At 42.2% G+C, this 14,458-nt stretch overlaps 1 protein-coding gene across 7 annotated transcripts in view; it reads right to left on the reverse strand.

Moving 5' to 3' along the window:
- Positions 1 to 12,735, reverse strand: part of PLCH1 (phospholipase C eta 1) — a 206,501-nt gene extending 193,766 nt beyond the window's left edge. For 3 of the 7 annotated variants that reach the window (XM_045812169.2, XM_045812163.2, XM_045812156.2), the window contains exon 1: positions 12,347 to 12,734. The gene's annotated coding sequence lies outside the window, so the exon portion shown is untranslated. Of the gene's footprint in view, positions 1 to 6,477; positions 11,629 to 12,346 lie in introns of those variants that run through there. The other 4 variants (XM_045812148.2, XM_087870300.1, XM_045812139.2 and 1 more) reach the window with 3 other exon arrangements.
- Positions 12,736 to 14,458: the final 1,723 nt, after the last annotated feature.

The raw sequence follows: 14,458 nt of genomic DNA on the forward strand, positions 1-14,458 counted from the left end.
CGTCTGCCTTCAGCTCAGGTCATGATCTCAGGGTCCTGGGATTGAGTCCCACATCGGGGTCCATGCTCAGTGCGGACCCTGCTTCTCCCCTCTGCCTGTTGCTCCCCCTGCTTGCCCTCTCCCTCTCTGTCTGACAAATAAATAAATAAAATATTTTTAAAAAAAAGAAGAAGAACTCTCCTAGCCCTAGGGAGATAAGGGAAATGTTGAGATTTGAAAGGAAGGTGTGAAAGGCAATTAATGCATATTATCTAAGAAAAGTTAAGTGTGCTGACCCTGTTCTTCTACCAGGCGATGATCAAAAAATTACTCATTTGTTTCTTTTTCAAAGTTGATCTTTTGATCTCTACTGGAAAAAATGAAGTGACACCTTTTGCTGTGACACTCTGCTCACTCCTTAGTGAGTACAAGAAAAGCAAGTTTCATCTATAACAAGATGTTTATTTTTACCTATTAGATTAGCAAAAATCGACAGTTTGGTGACAAACTGTGTTGATAAGAGTGTGGATATTGTTACTGTAATACATTTCTGATAGAAGTAAAAAAAATACAAATTCTCTGGAAGCCAATTTTATCAAAATTACAAGTGTATATACTTTTAACTTAGCAATTCTACTTCCAAAAATATATCTTATAGCTGTATTTAGACATGTGTAATATGGTATATATTAAGGTTAATCATTGCATCGTTGTTTTCAAAATATCAGAAGCAACCTAATTATCCATTAATCTGGTTAAATTTTAGTACATCCAGAGGCGCCTGGCTGGCTCAGTCCATAGAGCATGTGATTCTTTATCTCCGAGTTGTGAGTTCAAGCCCCATGTTGGGTATAGAGATTACTTAAAAATAAAATATTTTTAAAAATTTCAGTACACCCATTTGGTGGAAAATATGCAGCCATTAAAAAAAATTAAAGAACCCAGAAGATCCAACACAATATTAAAAAAGAACAAATCTGGAAAACTGACGCTATTCAACTTCAAGACATACTCTCAAGCTACAACAATTAAGAAAGACTGTCTGGTATTGGCCAAAAACTAAATACATAATGGAAAAGAATAGACAGTGCAGAAATAGACCCGCGTCAATAGAACCAACCGGTCGGGGTGCCTGGCTGGCTCAGTCAGTAGAGCATGTGACTCTTGACCTCGGGGTCATGCGTCCAAGCCCCACATTGGGTATAGAGCTCACTAAGGAAAAAAAAAAAAAAAAAAAAAAGATCAACTGATCTTTGACAAAGAACAAAGGCAATACCATGGAGCAAAACCGGTCTTTTCAACAAATGGCGCTGGAACAACTGGATATCCACATGCAAAAAAATGAAGCCAAACACAGAGCTTACATCCTTCACAAAAATTAACTCGAAATGAATCACAGACCTAAATGTAAACTGCAAAACTATAAAACTCCTAGAAGAGAGCACGGGACAACACTCAGGTGCCCTTGAGAGTGGCAACACTGTTTCAGATACAACACCAAAAGCACTATCCATGAAACAATGAATTGGTAAGCCGGACTTCATTAAAAGTAAAGGCTTCTGCCTTGTGAAACACAGTGACAAGAGAATAAGACAAGCCACAGACTGGGAGAAAATATTTGTAAAGGCACAACTGAGAAAGGAGTGTTACTCATAATACACAAAAAAATGGAAACACAAGGAAAATAATCCAATTAAAAATGGGCCAAAGATCTTAACAGGCACCAGCCAAAGAAGATACACAGATGGCTAATAGGCATATGAAAAGATGATCCCCCTATGTCATCAAGGAAATGAAAATTTAAAATAATGATGAGATACCACTATATAACTGTTAGAGGGGCCAAAATCCAGAACACTGACAACACCGAATGCTGGCAAGGATGTGGAACACAGGGGAGCCTGGATGGCTCAGTCAGTTAAGCGTCTGCCTTCAGCCCAAGTCATGATCCCAGGGTTCTGGGATCGAGTCCTGCATCAGGCTCCCTGTGTCTCCTTCTCCTTCTGCCTGCTACTCCGCCTGCTTGTGCTCTCTCTCTCTCTTTCTCTCTCAAATAAATAAATAAAATCTTTTAAAAAATAAATTTAAAAAAGGATGTGGAACACAGGAACTCTCATTCATTGCCGGTGGAGATGTAATATGGTACAGCTACTCTGGAACAGTTTTGGTGGTTTCTTACAAAACTGAACATACTCCTACCATACAATTCTGCAATAATGCTCCTTGTTATTTACTCAAAGGAGTTAAAAACTTATGTTCACAGAGGGACGCTTGGGTGGCTCAGTTGGTTAAGCATCTGCCTTCAGCTCAGATCATGATCCCAGTGTCCTGGGATCAAGACCCGCTTTGGGCTCCTTGCTCAGCAGGGAGTCTGCTTCTCCCTCTGCCTGCTGCTCCCCCTGCTTGTGCTCTCTCTCTCTCTCTGTGACAAATAAATAAATAAAATCTTATGTTCACAGAAACACCTGCACTTATGAATGGCAGCTGTACTCATAAATGCCAAAACTTGGAAGCAACCAAGATGTCCTTCAGCAAGTAAATGGGTAAATGAACTGTGGTACATTCAGACAATGGAATATTATTTGGTGCTAAAATGAAATGAGCTGTCAAGCCATGAAAAAACGTGGGGGAACCTTAAATGCATATTACTGAGTAAAGATGCCAATCTGAAAAGGCTACATTTTATAGGATTTCAACCGTATGACATTCTGAAAAAGACAAAACAGTGAAAAAATCAGATCCCTGGGTGCCAGAAGTTGAAGGGTGGGGGCCAGATGAATAGGCAGAGCACAGGATTTTTACAATAATGAAAATATTCAGTACAAAACCATAATGATAGGTACATGTCATTGTATCTTTGTCCAAACCCATAGAATTTCCATCACCAAGAGTGGATCATAAGGTAAACCATGAACTTTAGGTGATAATGATGTGTCAGTGTAGGTTCATTAATTGTGATAAACGTACCACTCTGGTGGGGAATGTTGATAAGGGGGGAGGGAGTGCACATGTGGGGACAGGGAGTACATGAGAAATCTCTGTCCCTTCCCCTCAATTTTGCTATGGACTAAAACTGCTCTAAAGAAATAACTTTTTTAAAAAAAAAGACTTAAGAAGCTCTATAGGCTGATATAGAATGATAAACTACATTGTTACAAGAAGAAATGCAAAATCATGTGACTAGTGCACTATTATTTTTAAAAGGAGAAAAAAAGAATCCGTATGTATTTGCATAGAGAGTGGTCCCCTCTTACCCACACAAGAGATGTTCCAAGACCCCCAGTGGATGCCTAAAATGGTGGCTATACCTCCTGTGAGCTCTACACCTACAATGTTTTTTTCCCTATACATACCTAGGATAAAGCTTAATATATAAATGAAGCATAGTAAGAAACTAACAACAATAACAGTGTAACAAGTATGACAATACACTGTAATGAAAGTTATGTATGTGATACATGTGGTTTCTCTCTCGAAATGTCTCATACTGCGGTGATGTGAGATGACTAATGCCTACGTGAGGAGGTGAAGAGAGGTGAGTGACGCGGGCAGTGTGACGGAGCGTTAGGCTGCGACTGACCTTCTGACAAATAGTCAGGAGATCTCCGGCTTCCAGTTACTGAAGCTGGGGAAAGCAAAACTGCAGACAAGAGGGACTACTATATATATTACGTACATAATTACACACATGTGTTGTTTTGAAAAAAAATACACAAGAAATGAGTAATACTGTTGGTTATTAGAGAAACAGCTGGTTGGCTGAGGGACAGACGTGAGAGAGAATTTTCATTAAATGCCCTTTTAAGTTTTTTAAATTGTTAAGCATGAGAACATATGATCTATTCAGTCATTCTTTTCTAACAAATAAAAAGTAACATAGCAAAGAGAATTTGGGGGAGGGGGGCACCTGGTTGGCTCAGTCGGTTGGGCAGCCGACTCTTGATTTTGGCTCAGATCATGATCCCAGGGTCATGAGATCAAGGGGCTCTGGGCTCAACGGGAAGTCTACTTGGGATTCTCTCTCTCTGCCCCTCCCCCCACTCACCCTCTCTCTCTCCCTCTCTCTAAAACAAATAAATAGATAAAATCTTTAAAAAGAAAAAGAAGAAGAATTGGGGGGGGTGCCTGGGTGGCTCAGTCGGTTGGGTGTCTGACTCGATCTCAGTTCAGGTCTTGATCTCAGGGTCATGAGTTCAAGCCCTGTATTGGGGCTCCACAGCTGGGCGTGGTGCCTACTTAAAAAAAAGAAAAAGAAAAGAAAAATAGTCAACTTTAAAAAAAAAAAGGAAGAATTTTGTAGGCAGATATATAATTTTTTACTTCACCAAATTTCAGAGGAGAAATTTAAGAATGTGTTGAGAGGGGCGCCTGGGTGGCACAGCGGTTGGGCGTCTGCCTTTGGCTCAGGGCGTGATCCCGGCGTTATGGGATCGAGCCCCACATCAGGCTCCTCCGCTATGAGCCTGCTTCTTCCTCTCCCACTCCCCCTGCTTGTGTTCCCTCTCTCGCTGGCTGTCTCTATCTCTGTCGAATAAATAAATAAAATCTTTAAAAAAAAAAAAAAGAAGAATGTGTTGAGAACTGGTCTTGATTTGAGTTTTTGCTTTTGACTGAAACTTGGACGCTAAATAATAGATTTCACATTTCTCTCTTTTGACAAGTGAAAAAGAAGTTTGTATACAGTTGTGTTCATTCCCTTCCAAGACTGTATTTTAATGACTTACCCAGTAAACAGAAAAATACTTCCAATTCACAACCCATTTAAAACAAACAAACAAAAAAAGCTATGGTTCAGAATAAAACATTTGTGTACAAGCTTTTTTTTTTCTTTTTCAATTTGAGAAGAAAGGATCCCTCTGACATTCACATTCAGACACTGCTCAGGAAAATAAAAAACAATCACATTGCAGGGATTTCTCTATGGGAGAAAATAATGGGGCAGAGTGTGGAGGGTGGAGTTCTAGCCTTTGCTCCATAAACACAGTGCCAGCAGAAGATAGGTTTAGTTGCTCAAGAATGGGACACGTCTGAGTCCCACTGGCCCACTGAGTCTGGCTGTAGCCAATAGGTGATGTTTTATGAGAAGGAAGAAAACGACAAGAAAAAAAAAAAAATCAAAAAACTTCCCCAGCCCTGTTACTGAAATCCAAAAGAGCTTAAGGAAAACTGCTTTTAAAAATTACTAAATGTAAACTTTGGTGAAACTTCAAAAGATAGTAAGAAAGAATACAAATCAAAAGCACAAGATACCACCTCACACCTGTCAGAATGGCTAAAATCAAAAACATAAGAAACAAGTGTTGAGAAGGGTATAGAGAAAAAGGAACTCTTGTATACTGCTGGTGGAAACACAAACTGGCATAGCCACTGTGGAAAACAGTATGGAAGTTCCTCAAAAAATTACAAACAGAATTACCATATGGTCCAGTAATTCCACTACTGGGTATTTACACAAAGAACATGAACACACAAATTTGAAAATATATATGTACCCCTATGTTTATTGCAGCATTATTTACAATAGCCAAATTATGGAAGCAGCCAAGTGTCCATCAGGAGATGAATGGATAGAGAAGATGTGGTATCTATATATACAATGGAATATTACTCAGCCATAAAAAAGAATGAATCTTGCCATTTGCAACAACATGGATGGATCTACAGGGTATAATGCTAAGTGAAAAAAGTCAAAGAAACACAAATACCATATGATTTCACTCATATGTAGAATTTAAAAAATAAAACAAACAACAAAGAAAAAAAAGCAAACTAAAAAACACTCTTAAGTAAAGAGAATAAACTAGTGGTTACCAGAAGGGAGGTAGGTGGGGGGATGGGTGAAACAGGTGAAGGGGATATAGAGCACACTCATTGTCATGGGCACCGAGTAATGTATAGAATCGTTGAATTACGACATTATACACCTGAAGCTAATATAACACCGTATGCTAATTTAAAAAAAAAAGATAGTAAGAAAATGCTTTTCTTTAAAATTTCTTCCCAGTCTCTTACTTCTACCACTTGGGAGTCAGGATGTGATTACTTATTTATTTCATTATTATTGAAACCCAAGTGTTCTTTCTTTTTTTTACTTTTAGTAAGTTTAAGTTTCAAAATTCAAAAGAGTGTACAATAATAGTTTACATCATATCTGTCTCCCAGCAACTGACATTATTAGTTTCTCATATATTCTTCCAGAGATATTCGATATGCATACGAGGAAACTCTCCCTTTTTTTCCTCCCTTTTCTTCTCTTTTACACAAATGGTTGTATAGAACCAAGTCTTTAAACTGAAATAAAAGTCAAGGGATCTTTACATAATTTTAATTCTTTATATAAACACATTACCCTTTTCTATAAAGAAATCTCTTTTAAAAAGATAAGTTTCTTTTCACTATCTCCCATAGTACTCAAAGTTAAGAAAGAGTTGTTTGGAATAAAAAAAAAAAAGATTTAGAGAACTAAATTGCATACAATTACACGACAAATCAACTCACTGAATTTCTGGTCCAAGATTCTGATTCCTGAAAAAAAACTGTATAGATCTTCAAAGTTCCCACCCAGGGTCGTTTTGCAGAGGTAACATTAACACCCCATGGAGACCTGTTCCACGGTCCAGAGGCGTCTTCCATGAAATTGAAAAGGGAGAGAAGAGGGAAGTAGGAAGCTGAATTTGAATGCTTGGTTCTTGTGGACTAGCAACAAGGAAGTGAAGGCAGATGAAAAGAAACCAGGATTGCTTCAGATCAGTTAATCAGTAACCTACATATGCCCCGCTAAACTAGATCCTTCTGCCTCTTGGTGGCAATTGATAATTCATTGACACCTGAACGGCGGGACAAGTGTGTAAGTCCCTTGTGAAGTACAGAAGAGCCTGCCGCACAGAAAAGAGGCTGCGAGTAGGGTAAGCCACAGAGACTGAAGAAGAGGGAAACCCAGGGAGCCCTCCAGGGTCCTGTGTGGTACCTGAAGCCGAGAGTGATTTCCAAAGTGGGGTCCAGCATCCATTTTCTGAAACCCTCAAGCTTCTCTTTCCCGCTAGCATCAGGGAGTAAAGAAGGCCCAGGAGACAGGTGTGCTTTTAAAGCATGGTTTGCTACTAAGAGCATTAGACCAGATGTCTGCTGGCAATGTCAAGGTTCAAGTCCCAGCTCAGCCATGTAAGTGTGGACATTCCTAAGCTTTAGTTTCTGCATGGATAAACCAGCTCAAAAATACTACAAATCCGGGGCACCTGGGTGGTCCAGTCAAGCATCTGCCTTCGGCTCAGGGCATGATCCCAGCGTTCTGTGATCGAGCCCCGTATCAGGCTCTGCCGCTGGGAGCCTGCTTCTTCCTCTCCCACTCCCCCTGCTTGTGTTCTCCCTCTCGCTGGCTGTCTCTCTCTCTGTCAAATAAATAAATAAAATCTTTAAAAAAAAAAATACTACAAATCCGAAGCCAGCCCATTACAATCCAGTTTCATTCCCAACAAAGCAAAGCTGTGTTAGGAACACCAAAACTCCAGCTTAAGTTTAGAAATTTTCAGCAACTCTCCAAGATAATTCTGATCTCTAATTTGAAAAGCATTATAGGAAGACACCCTTTGGTTCATTCCAGCAATAAGTCTATGAATACTATTGCAAGAAAATAGGTGGACAAAGGTTATATACAATAAAGCCAATATCTAAGTCTTGGGATGCCAGGAAACACGCATTAAAATCAATCCTCTCAGACCCACCGCAATGTGACAACAGTCCAGAAGTGATAAATAAGTGGGCCACTTTGATGTGGAAAAGCCTCTGCAGAAGAGAACCTAAACACCACCCACTTCTAAACAAATAGCCAACACAGTTTATAAACAAAGTCTTGACTGTTTTTCTGGAACCAGGCCTGAGTTTATAACCTTCTAAACTCCACACAGTAAATGCAGCTTCTCCGCTCACCAAAAAGCTGATCAGAAACATTTCTAGCTATCTGTGCTTTGGATAGAATTGTGAATCTGAAAAGAAAACTAGCTCCGTATTTTTTGTAAATTGAGTCTTTGTTTCCTGAGTGGAAACACGATACAGCGCATACAGACAGAGAGACCTCAAACTCCAAGTCTGTTCCGTGATGGCTTAGATCCTGGGCTAAGAAACAAACTTCTGTGAGCCTCGTCAGTGACATGAGATAATTCCTGCCTCTTGATTATTGTGGGCTTTAAAGAGACATACAGAGGCGCCTGGGTGGCTCAGTCGGTTAAGCGTCCGCCTTTGGCTCAGGTCATGATCCCAGGGTACTGGGATCAAGTCCCACGTCGGGCTCCCTGCTCAGGGCGGAGACTGCTTCTCCCTCTCCCTCTGCCTGCCACTCCCCCGTTTGTGTGCACTCTCTCTCTCCCTGACAAATAAATAAAATTTTAAAAAAGAGAGAGAAACATACAGTAAATGTCTAGGCATGTGGTTAGAACATATTAATGTTCATTTTCTCCTTTTCTTCCAGAACTCCTTAAGATATTTACTAAATAAAAAACCAGAAAAACTGTTCCCCATTATATTAGATCATATTGATGCCAGAATTCCTCAGGCCAAAATAGATCCTAAGTGAAAAAAGGCTCTTTTGCATACATGCAAACCATGTATTTGTAAAAGATACACACATATATATAACCAAATATATACTCCGAAGGTGCCCACTACCAATTCCACTCAATGAAAGTAGGTTAAGTCATATGACATCGCTGTTGACCATTTTATCTCTACAGCTATAGTAATTTCAAGTGTAGAGCAAGGATTTCACAGGAGTCTGTCCTTGACTTCCCGGCAACAGCAGGATTGTTAGAAATCAGAAACGAGGCTCTGTAATTTTATGACTATAATGAGGCACAGGTGCTTAGCTTAGTGCATCCAAAATGCAGTTGGTGAGAATGTTCTTAACTTTGCTATAAAAGTTCTCTGCGTTGTCCCCTCTGCACCCATCCTGTCCTCTTCTGCTTTGAAGCACAGGAGACAGAGACCCTGATGATAATAAGACAAAGCTGTGTAAACTTCTTCACGGGCTTCTTAAAATGCACTTCTGATTCGGCACACCCTACCACAGCAGTCCTCGATTTCTCCTTAAACAAAAATGGTCACGGGTGTCAAAGAGATGTGAGTGAGTGTCCACTGAGCTGTGTCTAAATGATTTTCCTTGTGAGCAACGCCAGCCTGGAATAAGCCGCTACGAGCGAGGAGAGAAAACATGCTTCCCAGGCCGAGGAGGCATTGTTCAAAGTAATGAGTTCTGCACCACTTGGTCCACACTTCGCAGCTGAGTCTGATTTTCCTAGACAAAGAGCAATAACCAAAAGGGGATGCTCTTCAGCAACATTCTCTGAGCTGATAATTGTTGTTAAACCCGTGAGGTGGTGGGAAAAAAGGGGACTCCTGCCTCCCTAACATTCTGTGTTCTACGAAACGGGAAGATGTTGTCAACCTTGGTCAATATTATGCCAGGGGAGGTGTCAGAGCTCTTACGGATTTCAGAAGAGTCTAAACTCACTAAAAATGCCTAGAATTATGCCAACTCAAAAGTTACAATGTACAAATGCCCTACCGTATTCCTTTCATCCTTCTATCATAATTTTACATCTCTCTTTTTTTTCCCCCAGGGAAATAATAGTCATGATCCCTCATGCGTGCAGACCGACACTGTTCTTAGAAGGGAGCTGCGGGAGGTTTATGATGTCACGAAACAGGGAGCCAGAACAAAGCTACTGAATCACTCACCTTATCTTCATCTAAGAAACCTGAGAATTACAGGGCTTTCTGTTCCTCCCAAACTCAGTGCTGCAGTTGTGAAGACAGCAAGTTGTTGGGCCCAGTCTATACCACAAAAATGTTAAAAAAAAAAAAAGAAAAGAAAAGAAAAGAAAAAAAAAGGCGCACACATGCTTCTTACTGTCTATATTTTTTATCTAAAATACTCAAAAACATTGTTCAGGATATTTTTTAAATCAAAGTTTAAGCATTTGTTTCTGAATCTAGATGTATGATTGCTCAACACTAAATCAACTGTTCTCCTTAGGGGTACTGTAAGTATCTACTCTGAAAACCTGAAACAGCATTAGAATTATTTCAGAATTCAACTCTAAGTTTATTGAAGGCAGGACTCTGGATTGGTTTATCCTGCCTTATATATAGTTTTCAATAAATGTTTGTGGACTAAATGAATAAATTACATAGAAAACATTTAACTAAGAGTTTTCCCAGTATATTACATTATGGCATACTAACATAAAGCACCATTATAATATTCTATTTTTATAATTCTATCCTAATTATTTAGAAGACTGATCCTAAAAATAAGTTTAATTGATACTGACGATGTAAGAAAATGTATCTTGAAGACAGAAGCAAGGACGTTCACAGCTTTTATGCAGAATCTGGTGCAGCTATAAATCCTGGCTCTGCCCATCAACCTTCCCTCCCTTTGTCTCCTTCCCATCGCCTTTCCCCAGCCTTCCCCCCAAGCACTCGCAATCTCATTATCCCGTGATCTGCTAAACTGCAGTTTACCTCCTGGAACCAGCAGAAACACATGTCACTGAGAATTAGGGAATTGGAGCCAGTTACAAACTGCCAAATAGGGTCACAAAGTATCTGAACCTGAAAATTAAGAGTTTTTTTTATTTTTTTAATTATGAGAAAAGGGGAAAAAACTCAATTGGACATTTTTTAACACTTGAACTAGATGGATTGCATCATGTTTAGGCATTTATAGTGAACGGGATGGCAGAGATAACTTTAACAGCATGTTATTTGCTAATCATTTGAAAAGTAATATTACGTTGACTTCATTTGCGTGATGGTGGAAGGTTATTGTCTGAAAACTTCTACCACTCATAAACATGTGCCATTCTTGAAGGCAAATTGTTTGAAAGTAGGGTACAGCAAGACAGTAGCCCCCGTATTTCATCCAAGGTATTTTTACACCACACTTAATTCCAGAAAGAGTAACTCCATTTTACACTTTATTAGTTATGTTGATATTAACCACTGTTTATCTAATAGCACCTAGGCATATTAATCCTGCTGTCGAATACTGATGCAGCCTTAGAAAAATGAGCACAAGATGCAGCTCCTTCTACATAACCCTTAAGATGTGTACCCTTGCCAAACGCTAACCTGAGTGTAAACAAATGGGATTTCTTAAAAGGGACAGAGCTGTCAAGGCTCACAATTTCAAGAAAAGGAAAATGACACGTGTACCAGGAGGCTTGAGAAATCTGACTGGTTCCCGTCAAGGCTTCTTGAAACATTCCCTGCAGAAGATTAACCCCAGAAGTGACCAAAACTGAGGGGCAACTGGAAAAACAATCACCCGTTCTGGGAAAGCCTTTGTTTCTTTTCACTGGCACTTACTTTGGTCCATTTGGGAGCTCATCTCTTTTCATAAACAGGCCATAAGGAGGACTCAGGTGCTCGGGTTTGCACACATCCCACTCACCACTTGCATAAAGGAGGCACAAGTCTGTAACCTCATTGCTCAAGAGCAAGCACCTGACTGAATGTTTTTTAAAATATCTCACCTCCAAGGACATATATTTTATTCAGTGGGGGTAAAGTCTCAGTTACTGCCCAAATAAGCAATTTCTCACCATTTTCTGCCGTCTAAGAAGATCAAAATGGTAAGGCGAAAGGGCGGGGGGGGGGGGGGGAGGGGGTTGGGGACAATCTTCTATTTGTTTAGTTGGTTATTGTTTTAATGCTGAACTGCTAACGTAAAAATGAGATCATAAACTCATCCCGAGTTACAAACAACAAAGAAAAGGAGGAGGAGAGAGGGGGCCCGCAACGCTCAACAGGGGACTGGGCTTAGGGGCGAGCCGGGTGGCATCTCGGACTCGCGGCGCCGTCGCCATGGGAACCCCGCGCAGGCGCAGGGAGCGACGCCGCGCGGCCGGGACTTGCCCCCACCGCCCCGCGCTGCGTCGCTCTGGTGCTCTCGTTTATTCCAGGAAAGGGTAATGGAGTAAATCCTCCTGGCGCTGAGCGTACCCGGTCTTCCCGGAGAAGGTCCTGAGTGGGGTCACTGAGCGCAGGAAGAGCCGTGAGACTCCCCAAGTGTAATGGACACCGCACTCCCCTTGCTGGGAAACGTGGACCTGCTCTCTCGGAGCTGTCGGGAGGTCAGAGACGGGTTCCTGGGACCCCGCGTGTGGGTGAAGCATCCCGCAGCAAAGCTTCACCCTCCAACAGGCGAAACCCCACTCACCACCACGGGCGACTCGAGAATTCAATTCTGGTGCAGGCACACGCTACCCACATCTTCTGAATGACGAGACGCCCCCCCACCACAAGACCAGCGGGGGTCCGGTTCTCCGCGCAGGGGGTCTGGGGGATTCCCACGCACAACAATACTCACACAGTCCTAAAGAGCGCGTCCCGACCGGGACTGGAGAGAGGAACTCGGGCCACCTGCTCTTCTGCACACCTGGTCTGGTCTACCAGTCCTCTTGTTCCGCCTAGTTCCCCCCAAAGCACTGACCTGCTCAACTTTGAGCGTTCAGCAGTTGAAGGATTCCTGGGAGTCCTTGGCACAGGAGCAACCTCCAAAGTGCTGGGGTGATGAGTTGTGGGCCCCCGTGACTCTCAAGTCGAAAACCCTGTCGAGGGACAGAAAAGCCCCCCAGAAGCGCACTTCTCCCTCACAGCCAGCTGAAGCCCCCAAGACGCGCAGGGAAGAGCGGGGCGCCGCCGCCACAACCTGCTTTCTCATTCAAATCCTTACGCTCGCACAGGAGCCCCCTCCCTCCCAGCCCCGCAGCTCCCGAGGAAATCAGGAACTGGAGCTGGAGAGAGTGGACTGGAGCTCCCACCGCCTCCAAGGGCCCCAGCCCTCCAGGGGTAGGACCCCGGGACCCACGCGCCCTTGCGAGGCTCTCTGGCAGGCAAAAGCCAGAGAATAGTCTTCTTTTCTCCCCCGTAGGTTTCAAAGCTTCCCAAACCCAGGGACGGCTCCTTGATACTCAGTTTTGGGCTGTGTTCCCAAGAGCCTCGTTGGTTGTAGGATAAAGGAGTTTGGAGAAACGAAGTTGGAAGTGAGAGAGCAGAGAGGTGGGAACCGTTTACAGCTTGCACTAAAGTAAAAAAAAAGTGTCAGAACCACACCTTAAAGAAAATCGCGAACCGCCCGTCTTATGTCACCTTCTCTTACCATGCTAAGAAAATAGCACTATTACGCTGTTATAACTAAGGAGATCTGCCTTAAGTGAAGTGCAGCTAAGACCGAGGAAGAGGGAGTGTAAGTAACACTCTTATCCCCACCTCCCCCGTCTCTTCTTCCAGATGCTTCTCTTACATGTTAACGGGTCAATTATTCAATCAAATTAATGTAAGGCAGACTCCAGCAGCCATCCTGCGGTGAGTAAGAGCACAGCCACGGGGGAGGAAAGCTTGCACACAGTAGGCACTCAAATAGTGAAGAAAAGATGAAATCCGAGTGCACAGACATGGGGATTGACCAGGTTGGTGCGGCTGCTGGAAGGCTGACGACCGCTGGCCTGGGCAGCCACCGTGCGATCCGGTCTCAAGATTCCAGGATTTGCATTTATCAGCCTTCATTCAACCTGCCCTATTGTTAGTTCAAAGCCTGGCTGGGAGGGACTTCGAGACTCTGCTCCTCACTCACCTTCAGTTCGAAATTCTCCACCAATAAGAAGGTCCTAGAAAAGCTGGCAGCATAGGGTTGGCAGGGATTTTCTGGGCTTAGTGACAACATAAACTAAAGTCATTTTCTTTTTCATGCGTGAATTTGCTCAGGAAGTTACAAATGAGTGCTCGAGCTAGGAGAGCGGGGCAGGGCTGCCTGTCCGCTTTGACGGACAGTTAATGTGGGGGGTGGTAGCACCGTGACCTCTCAGCGCAAGATCTAGGGTTTCACCTTTTCATCCCACTTAGCCGATACCATAGAAACAACCCATTTGTATTATTCAATTCAACAGAGGCAATTACAATGTCACAGCAAAGCACCATGGGCAAGAAGAAACTTTATCCTGAAAGCAATCCTGGACTCTCAAAAAAAAAAAAAAAAGGAAAAGCCACCAGAATAGTCACTTGAATTTCTTCATGCCAGGGTGCCAGGAAAAATTCAGTTTGGGAAAAGATATATAAGGTCCTTTGGCTCCAAAGAAAGAAAGCTCCCTAATTTTTTTTTAAATGCCCGTACAAAAATCCTCCATTTATAAGAAATTAAACAGGTAACTACTCTTCTACCCCCAAATTGCTTCCTGCTTTGCATACAAACATGCTTTTTAGAGCTTTGTTTTGCTGGTGATCTCCATGGTGAATAGGAAGGCCAAAAAGACAGAGTAAGAGAGAGACACACACACACACTAAGACAGCCCCTCACACAACCACGGAAGTTACCCACTCCAAACCTCCTGTGTTTGTCTGTCTTAGACCTGAAAAACCACAGACGCACGTGGTAAAATAAGCTTGGACACAAAGTTCACAACAAGAGCACTTGTTTGTCATG

This window comes from Ursus americanus, chromosome 20 (assembly GCF_024610735.1).
Source record: "Ursus americanus isolate L20-20 chromosome 20, mUrsAme1.1.p, whole genome shotgun sequence".
Taxonomy (NCBI): Eukaryota; Metazoa; Chordata; class Mammalia; order Carnivora; family Ursidae; genus Ursus; species Ursus americanus.